The sequence below is a fragment of the Somniosus microcephalus genome, chromosome 4, assembly GCF_052327205.1.
Source record: "Somniosus microcephalus isolate GS21.2 chromosome 4, FLI_Smic_1.0, whole genome shotgun sequence".
In the NCBI taxonomy this organism is placed as follows: domain Eukaryota; kingdom Metazoa; phylum Chordata; class Chondrichthyes; order Squaliformes; family Somniosidae; genus Somniosus; species Somniosus microcephalus.
The window spans coordinates 118,830,002-118,838,982 of record NC_140990.1 but is presented as its reverse complement, the minus strand read 5'-3'; positions in this window follow the sequence as shown (position 1 = coordinate 118,838,982).

Genomic DNA, 8,981 nt, shown 5'->3' with positions numbered 1-8,981 from the left:
GTCGACCTCGAGGTCACTCTGTCGCTAATGAGCGGATAATGAGATGCTAATGAGAGGAATGTTGAAGGTTTTTCGGATACCGCGGGCGCGATTTTAGCCCGGCCGATACATAAATACGCTTAAGACCGTTTTGGAAAGGTAAGCTTTCTTTCGACGTAACGCACGCGTAGGTACGCTCTGTAACTTTTGAGTGCATAGCCCGACAGACGCACACGTGAGGACAGACAGACAGACAGAAGGACAGACAGATCGACCGATTTATATATATAGATAGCTGGAGTGCCCGGTGGTGCTGAGGCTTTTCGAGGGGGATGATGGTGTTGGAAGAGAGAGAGAGAGCGACTGGGGGGAGAGAGAGAGAGAGAGCGACTGGGGGGAAGAGAGAGAGCGACTGGGGGGGAAGAGAGAGAGCGACTCGGGGGGAAGAGGGGAGAGCGACTGGGGGGGAAGAGAGAGAGCGACTGGGGGGGAAGGGAGAGAGCGGCTGGGGGGGAAGAGAGAGAGCGACTGGGGGGGAAGAGAGAGAGCGAGTGGGGTGGAAGAGAGAGAGCGGCTGGGGGGGAAGAGAGAGAGCGACTGCGGGGGGAAGAGAGAGAGTGACTGGGGGGGAAGAGAGAGAAGGACTGGGGGGAAGAGAGAGAGAGAGAGGGGATGGGAAGGGAAGGGGGGAGGAGGGGAGGGGGGGTGTGGGGGTTGTGGGGGCGAGGGGTTGTGGGGGGGAAGGGGGGTGGGGGGAAGGGTGGGTGGGGGGGGAAGGGGGTGGTGGGGTGGTGGGGGGGGAAGGTGAGTGGGGTGGTGTGGAGGGGGTGTGGGGGGGGAAGGCGGGGTGTGGGGTTGGAAAGGGAGGGGGAGAGATATACTTAAAGTACAGGAAACTTTGTGCTATCCGGCACCCCACGGGACCTGAGCTGCTCCCTTGCCATAAAACTTTCCTACTCTCCAGAGTTAATGTTGAGAGATACGGAGATTCTTATCTCCGTATTTGACAACAAACACTGTTGCTTAGCAACAGCTTCTGAACACTCGGGTGTGGCCCCTAAACCTCTGCAGTTAAAGCTGTTGCTATAGCTACAGACCTTGCATAGCTTGACTGTTCAAACAAAGGAAAATAAACAAACAAAGAATAAAAAACTGCTGCTGATTTTTGTGGTGGCTCCAGATTGCCGGATAGCTCACCTCCGGATAGCACAAAGTTTCCTGTAGTTATAGAACATTTTTGGTAAATCTTTCTATAACATACACTTTATAACTTCACCATCTTTTTATTAAAAAAGGGGTCCTCAACTCTCAGTGTTGCACCACAAACATTGGCCGCCGCTTGCTTTTCAGTTGGAAAGATTAGGCCCCGCCCACATGAGTCGATTGTCTGTCTCAGTCACCAGGACCCGATTTGGAGCACAGAAGCCCCACCCACTCTTTGTTCCTGTACTAAGATGGCCACGCAGGCAATCTTACACACTGAATCAAAATGGCGTCGAACTGAAACTTTTCGCCCTCCTTAACAAAGATGGCTGCCGTTAACCTGGGGCTGTGAGCAGAAGAAATTTCCTCAGCTGCAAACACAGGATCTTCAGATTATTATTCAGGGCTTGCGACCTACCCCAGTTTGCTTATGAATCCTCCCCACCTACTGACCCTGGGTATGGAGCTGAGGCTGCACACCCTCTCTCCTCTGCCAGTGTTAGTCTCTGCCTAGGCCGGGATCCTGGGTCTAGAGTTGCACTGCTGGCAGTTGGAGAAGCCTAGGCCTCGGGCCTGGAAAAACGGTGAAACGTAGGAGAATTATAGAGGTTAGAGAGAAAAAGATTTACAAATTAATTAACTTTTTTTAAAACAAAGTGTGTTTTAAAAGCAACTTTTTTTTGCTGGAAATGTAGATTTGAAAAGAAACACGCAGAAAGCTGGAAAAAGAAAAGAAAAGCTTAGAATCAAGATGGCGGCGACTCACCTCAGTTCAGAGCGATAAGGCCCGCCCACACATGCACCGATTGGTCGACCGTCAGGTCACCAAAGCATAGGATTGGTCAATCGTCCCGTCACGCGACTGTAGAAGGGGCCCGGCCGTACAATTGGTCGACCTTGAGGTCACTCTGTCGCTAATGAGCGGATAATGAGATGCTAATGAGCGGAATTTTGAAAGCTTTCCGGATAGCGCGGGCGGCGATTTTTCTCCGGCCGAAACGTAAATACGCTTACGACCGTTTTGGAAAGGTAAGCTTTCTTTCGACGTAACGCACGCATAGGTATGCTCTATAACTTTCGAGCGTATAGCCGGACAGGACGCACACATGAGGACAAAAGGACAGACAGACAGATAGACAGACAGATCGACTCGTTTATATATATAGATAGAGACTTGCTGAAATGCCCGGCGGTGCCGAGGCTTTTTCGAGGGCATGTTGTTGTTGGAAGAGAGAGAGAGAGCGACTGGGGGGAAGAGAGAGAGCGACTGGGGGGGGGGAAGAGAGAGAGTGACTGGGGGGGGAAGAGAGAGATCAACTGGGGGGGAAGAGAGAGAGTGACTGGGGGGAAGAGAGAGAGCGACTGGGGGGTGAAGAGAGAGAGCGACTGGGGGGGGAAGAGAGAGAGCGACTTGGGGGGAAGAGAGAGAGAGCGATGGGGGGGAAGAGAGAGAGCGACTGGGGGGGGAAGAGAGAGAGCGACTGGGGGGGGAAGAGAGAGAGTGACGGGGGGAAGAGAGAGGAGCGAGGCTCTATGGGGGAAGAGAGAGAGAGTGACGGGGGGGAAGAGAGAGAGCACGACCGGGGGGGGAAAGTGGCCCGATGGGCCCCTGCGAAGGAAGGGAGAAGGTAAGCTCTCCCACCCCCTCACTCTTTCCCTCCCTTTCCCACCCCTTCAGTCTTTCCCTCCCTCACCCTCTCTTTCCCTCCCCCGTCTCTCCCTGCTTTACTCTCCCTCCCCCTCTCCTCACGCTCTCTCCTCCCTCACCCCCCTCTCTCTCTCCCTCCCCCTGTCTCTCCCTCCCCTCACCCCTCTCCCACCCCTCCCCCCCTCTCCCTCCACTCCCCCCTCTCGCTCCCCTCCCCCACCCTCTCTCGCTCCCCTCCGCCCACCCTCTCTAGCTCCCCTCCCCCCACCCTCTCGCTCCCCTCACCCCACCCTCTCGCTCCCCTCCCCCCACCCTCACTCTCCACTCCCCCCACCCTCTCTCTCCCCTCCCGCCATCCTCTCTCTCCCCTCCACCCAACCTTTCTCTCCCCTCCCCCCATCCTCTCGCTCCCCTCCCCCACGCTCTCTCTCCCCTCCCCCCACCCTCTCCCTCCCCTCCCCCACCCTCTCTCTCCAACCTCCCCCCACCCTCTCTCTCTCTCCCCTCCCCCCACCCTCTCTCGCTCCCCTCCCCATCCTCTCTCTCCCCTCCCCCACCCTCTCTCTCTCTCCCCTCCCCCACCCACTCTCTCTCACTCCCATCCCCCACCCTCTCTCCCTCTCCCCTCCCCCTCCCTCTCTCTCTCCCCCTCCCCCCACCCTCTCTCTCTCTCCTCCCCCCACCCTCCCTCTCTCTCCTCCCCCCACCCTCACTCTCTCCCTCTCCCCTTCCTCTCCGCTCCCCCACCCTCTCTCTCCCCTCCCCCCACCCTCTCTCACTCCCCTCCCCCCACCCTCTCCCTCTCCCCTCCCCACACACTCTCTCTCTCCCCTCCTCCCTTCCCTCTCCCCCTCCTCCTCCTCCCTCTCAACACCTCTCTACCCCCTCCTCCTCCCTATCACCACCTCCCTACACCTTTCTTCCCTCTCCCCCTCCTGCCTACCACCTTCCTCCCTCTCCCCCTCCTCACCCCTCTCTCTCCCCCTCTCCCTCCCCCCTGCCCGAGCCCTCATCCCCCGCTCGCATCCCTCTTTCTGCCCCGGGGCCCGGGCCTCGGCACCTGGATGAACGAGTTCCCTCGGCCATCACCCTGATGCCGTTGGCCGAGGCGAACACCCGCAAAGACATTGCCCAGCCGAGTCCAGCGCCCCGGGCAGCTCGAGGTCCGCAGCCGTTGTTCGGCCGCAGGCCAGAAAGCACCCGAGCCCAGCACCGGCGATGGCTCCACGGAGCTCCGTGCCCCCCCACGCACTGACATGGCCCCGCACTCCTGAGCTTGCTTGAAGAGCGCCGATTGTGGCTGTTAGAGACGGCCGGCGGGCCCGGTTGCCGGGTTAACCCTTCCCGCTCTCCAAGTCCCGCCCAAGATCAGCACTCCGGAGAGCCCCGCCCGAGCCGAGCGGGGTACAGAGAGACACCGCGTCTCAGCTGCTCCTGCTGCGTGTGCACCCTTTACTAAGGTAGTGGCACTCGGCTGAGGCCCACCCCTCCAGCCTTCACAAAGATGGCGGCGATCGGGGGCCCCTGTTGACTGGGGCCGGGAGGTGCCTAGCTCGGGCGTGGGTGCGGAGGAGAGGCCGAGGCTTCGAGGCCTACCTGGAAAAATGTGGAAAGGTAGGAAATATAATGAGATTAGATAAATGATTTAGAAAGTAATTAACTTTTTTTAAAAGCAATATGTGTTTTAAAAGCAACGTTTTTTTGAAACACGCAGAAAGTGGGAAAAAGAAAGGAAAAGTTTGGAATCAAGATGGCGGTGACTCACCTCGATTCAGAACGATAAGGCCCGCCCACACACGCACCGATTGGTCGACCGTCAGGTCACCAAAGCGTAGGATTGGTCAATCGTCCCATCACTCGACCATAGGAGGGCTCGGCCACATGTGCCAGCAACCCGGCGTACGATTGGTCGACGTCGAGGTCACTCTATCATGAATGAGCGGATAATGAGAGGCTAATGAGCGGAATTTAGAACGTTTTTCGGATGCCGCGGGCGCGATTTTTGTCCGGCCGAAACGTAAATACGCTTACGACCGTTTTTGAAAGGTAAGCTTTCTTTCGACGTAACGCACGCGTAGGTACGCTCTATAACTTTCGAGCGTATAGCCGGACAGACGCACACATGAGGACAGAAGGACAGACAGACAGATAGACAGACAGATCGACTCATTTATATATATAGATATAGATTAGGTTATCTAATTTAAGTTATTGATTAAATAAAGTTATAGTTATAGTTTCCTAGCTCTTAGTTTAAACCCGCTGCCCGAGATTATAAAGCAAAACACAGTAATACTCATCAGCCAAGAACCTGGCTGCGTCTTCTGCACTCACTTCATTTCTCCTCACCATTCTTGGTCACTGGCCCGGCACTTGCTGTACTGACCTGTGAACATTTTAAAGCCTCCCTGCCCGGCTGCAGGTTGGTTCCAGGCCATTTCCCATGAGGTTTCCCTGGGGCTGCTGGGGACTGAGCGGCCCATCCGCCCCTCGACTGTAAACTGACAGAGTGGCATCATCTCGCAGCCCCCTTTGGTTAAACACATCAAACTCAAGCCTGGCAGTCGGGAGCTTCATAAACCCGCCCAGGCCGCACCAGAGGACTTCATGCGGCTAAAAACAAGCAGTAATCCACCAGAACTGATTTCCATGGACTCCCCACATCTACCGTTCCTGTTAATTGATGAATCCAGGTGGTGAAAAATGAAAACCGGTCTCACCTGTGTGTCTCACAGAGATGAGGTTATTGGGCAGAACACCAGACCAACACATTGTGATGGTGCAATGTCTTCTCAATATTTAATGAATTTAACAATTACAGTAAAGGGATATTTCAGCACATTCTTCAGCTCCTCTCTCAATTTAGTCTGGGTCACGGCATAAATACATGTGTTGGTGCGGCAACTCAGGAGCTGAAAAATAAATCCCAGCTCCGATACATATTGAGGTAAATATAAAAACATAAAGTCTAACAGATACAATCAGTAACCCACAGCATACAACAGAAACACTGCCCATAACAGGATAAATTTCCGAGATATAACAAACAATAAGATGATGGATTTCTTTTGCTTCTCCATCTCTGGGTCACTGGGCCTCTCCCCACTGCTGTCGGCCCGGAGTCTCCTGCGGACTCTGCTCGACAGTAAAACGTGTCTGACGGTTAAAGCATTGAGCAGCAGAATCAGAACAAATGGAACCAATGGAGTTAAAATATAATGAAGGGTTTCAATTACACCCCAAATTGGAGATTCGGCAACTTCCCATCTTACAATATAAAACCAGGGATTATCAGAAAACTTATATTCACCTCCATACATAAAGTACCAGAAAGTTTTCTTCACACAGAACGGCACACTCACTTTTCCTGAAACCACAGCCACCGTTTTCTCGGTACAATATTTTATTTTCAGCTTCTGGCCACAAATGACCACGAGTCGATCAAAGGTGAAAGTGACTGTGAACTAGACAGAACAGTCTGTGACTGCTTAAAGCAGGATGGCGTGGATATTACACACTTTAATCGTCCACATGAACTAAAACGGATCATGGTAACGATTAGGAATCTGCCTGGATATGAGATCAGTGATGACCACCAGTAGATCCGCCACTGCCATGGACAGGTAATGGGTGACACATTTAGTGAGACCGCACCTTCCACGAGACAGGATCACAATCATCACTAAGTTCACTGTAAGGAAGAGAAAAACAAGGAACTTATACTTCAGACTGAGAGCAAAAGCAGCAACGGTCGAATTCTTGGTGAAATGTGCACCATTATTATTGACTCCAGGGACAGACTCTAATGACTTTACCAATGACAGTACTTTCTGCTGGAAAAATGGTTTACAGTAAAACACTGCCCTGGTGTAGCAGGAAACCAGCTCCAATTCCCCGCCCGGACAGGGCTGGCAGTTGGAATCTACAATGGCCTCAATGACCTTGTGTTAGGAACAACAATAACCCAGGGTTTCTAGTCCGGATCACTCTCCTGTGACCCTGCTGGAAACTGTGCATGTGTAAAGTTTGGATACGCATATTTGGGCTGGGCTGTGTATCCAGCTGAAGGGAAGTGGTTCAATATTTTAAAAGTTCACCTCGGTGGAATATCAGGATCCTGTTTTTGAAAGAAACAGCAAAAGACTTGTTTTGCAATGCCCTTTGCATCGAATTAATGGCTTTTGAAGAGTGGCACTTACATGAGGAAACCCTTCCACTGTATCCCAGTATTAGAGTGTTGGAAAATTCAATAATGAATTTGAAAAAAGCATAAAAGCACAGTGAATTCCAGCGGGACACTGTAGGATATATAGGAGCACTGGAGAATGTACAGAGCCCACAGTGGCAGTCTAGTAAGCACTGGAACAATCAACAAGTGGATGGGACATGTGGATGTTGCGTTAGGGACTGAATGATCCAGAGGATGGGACGTGTGGGTGTTGGGTCAGGACTGAATCAACCAGTGGATGGGGCGTGTGGGTGTAGGGTCAGGACTGAATGAACCAGTGGATGGGACGTGTGGGTGTTGGGTCAGGACTGTATGAACCAGTGGATGGGACGTATGGGTATTGGGTCAGGACTGAATGAACCAGTGAAGGGACGTGTGGGTGTTAGGTCAGGACTGAATGAACCATTGGAAGGGACGTGTGAGTGTTGGGTCTGGACTGAATGAACTATTGAATGGGATGTGTGGGTATTGGTTAAGGACTGAAGGAACCAATGGATGGGACGTGTGGGTGCTGGCTCAGGAATGAATGAAACACTGGAAGGGACGTGTGGGTTTTGGATCAGGACAGAATGAACCAGTGGAAGGGACGTGTGGGTGTTTTGGCAGGACAGATTGTACCAGTGGATGGGACGTGTGGGTATTGGGTCAGGACTGAATGAACCAGTGGAAGTAATGTGTGGGTTTTGGGTCAGGACAGAAATAACCAGTGGATGGGACGTGTGGGTGTTGGGTCAGGACAGATATAACCAGCGGATGGGACATGTGGGTGTTGGGTCAGGACTGAATGAACCAGTGGATGGGACTCAGTGAGTCAGAGGTCAACAGTGGAACCATAAACAATGACAGTCATAAAAACTTCAAGTGTGGAGGGGAGGCAATATTTTAAATAATCTAACACTGCAAATAATTGTTATAAATTATAGTTCAGTCAGTTATAATTTTCACAACAACTTGCATTTTAGGGTGCCTTTTACAAGGGGGAAACAAAAAAAAGGAATTGGACGCCAAGCCAAAGATGGAGACATTAGGAGGATTGACCAACACTTTGGGTTTTATGCAGAGCCTTAAAGGAAGAGAGGCAGGTGGAGAGAAAGAAGGATTGAGGGAATAAGTTCCATCATGTGAGATATCGGCAGCTGGATTGATGGCCACCGCAAGTGGAGCGAATGTAGAGTAGGGTTGACAAGAGGCTGGAGACATGGGCAGACAGGTGGAGTGCATTGAACAGTTGAATGCAGTTACAGGAATGGAGAGCTCGTGGTGGGCGCAGGTGCTGCAGGGCTGGATGAGGTTACAGAGATAAGGATCGGCAAGACCTTGCAGGCATTTAAACAGAAGAATGAGGAGACTTAATTTGAGGATTTGGGGCACCAGAAGCCAATGATCCCCGGTTGGTGTTGAGTGGGGTGCGGCACTTGGTGCAGTGATGGGGCACAGTTATATACTGCCGGGTGGGAATCACCTGGGAATCTTCAGCAACCGGCTCTGGAGCTCATTAAGCCTCAAGTATTAATGTCAAAAAATGTCATAGGTACCTGCTGCTAATCATTGCCTACCATCCCCATAGCTGATGAACTTCGCTTGGAGATTCTCTCAGGGTACCAAGTTCCCAGAATGCACTTTGGTGGCGAGTTTCCATGTCCAACACCAAGAGTAACCCGGGGTGCCACCACTAGCTGAGCTGAGAGAGTCCTGAAGGTCACAGCTGCTAGATTGGGCCTATGTTTGGTGGTGAGGGAACTGGCATACGGCACTCACCTATTTGACATTATCTTCACCAAAATGCTTGTCACAGACACGAATGTCCGCTATAGAATTAGTAGAAAAAACGGCCAAAGAATCATTGAGAGAATAGCATCTCATCACCAACTGTGAACCTCCTCCATCAAGTAGTCTGGTGAAACCGCCAGGGTCAGAGGGACA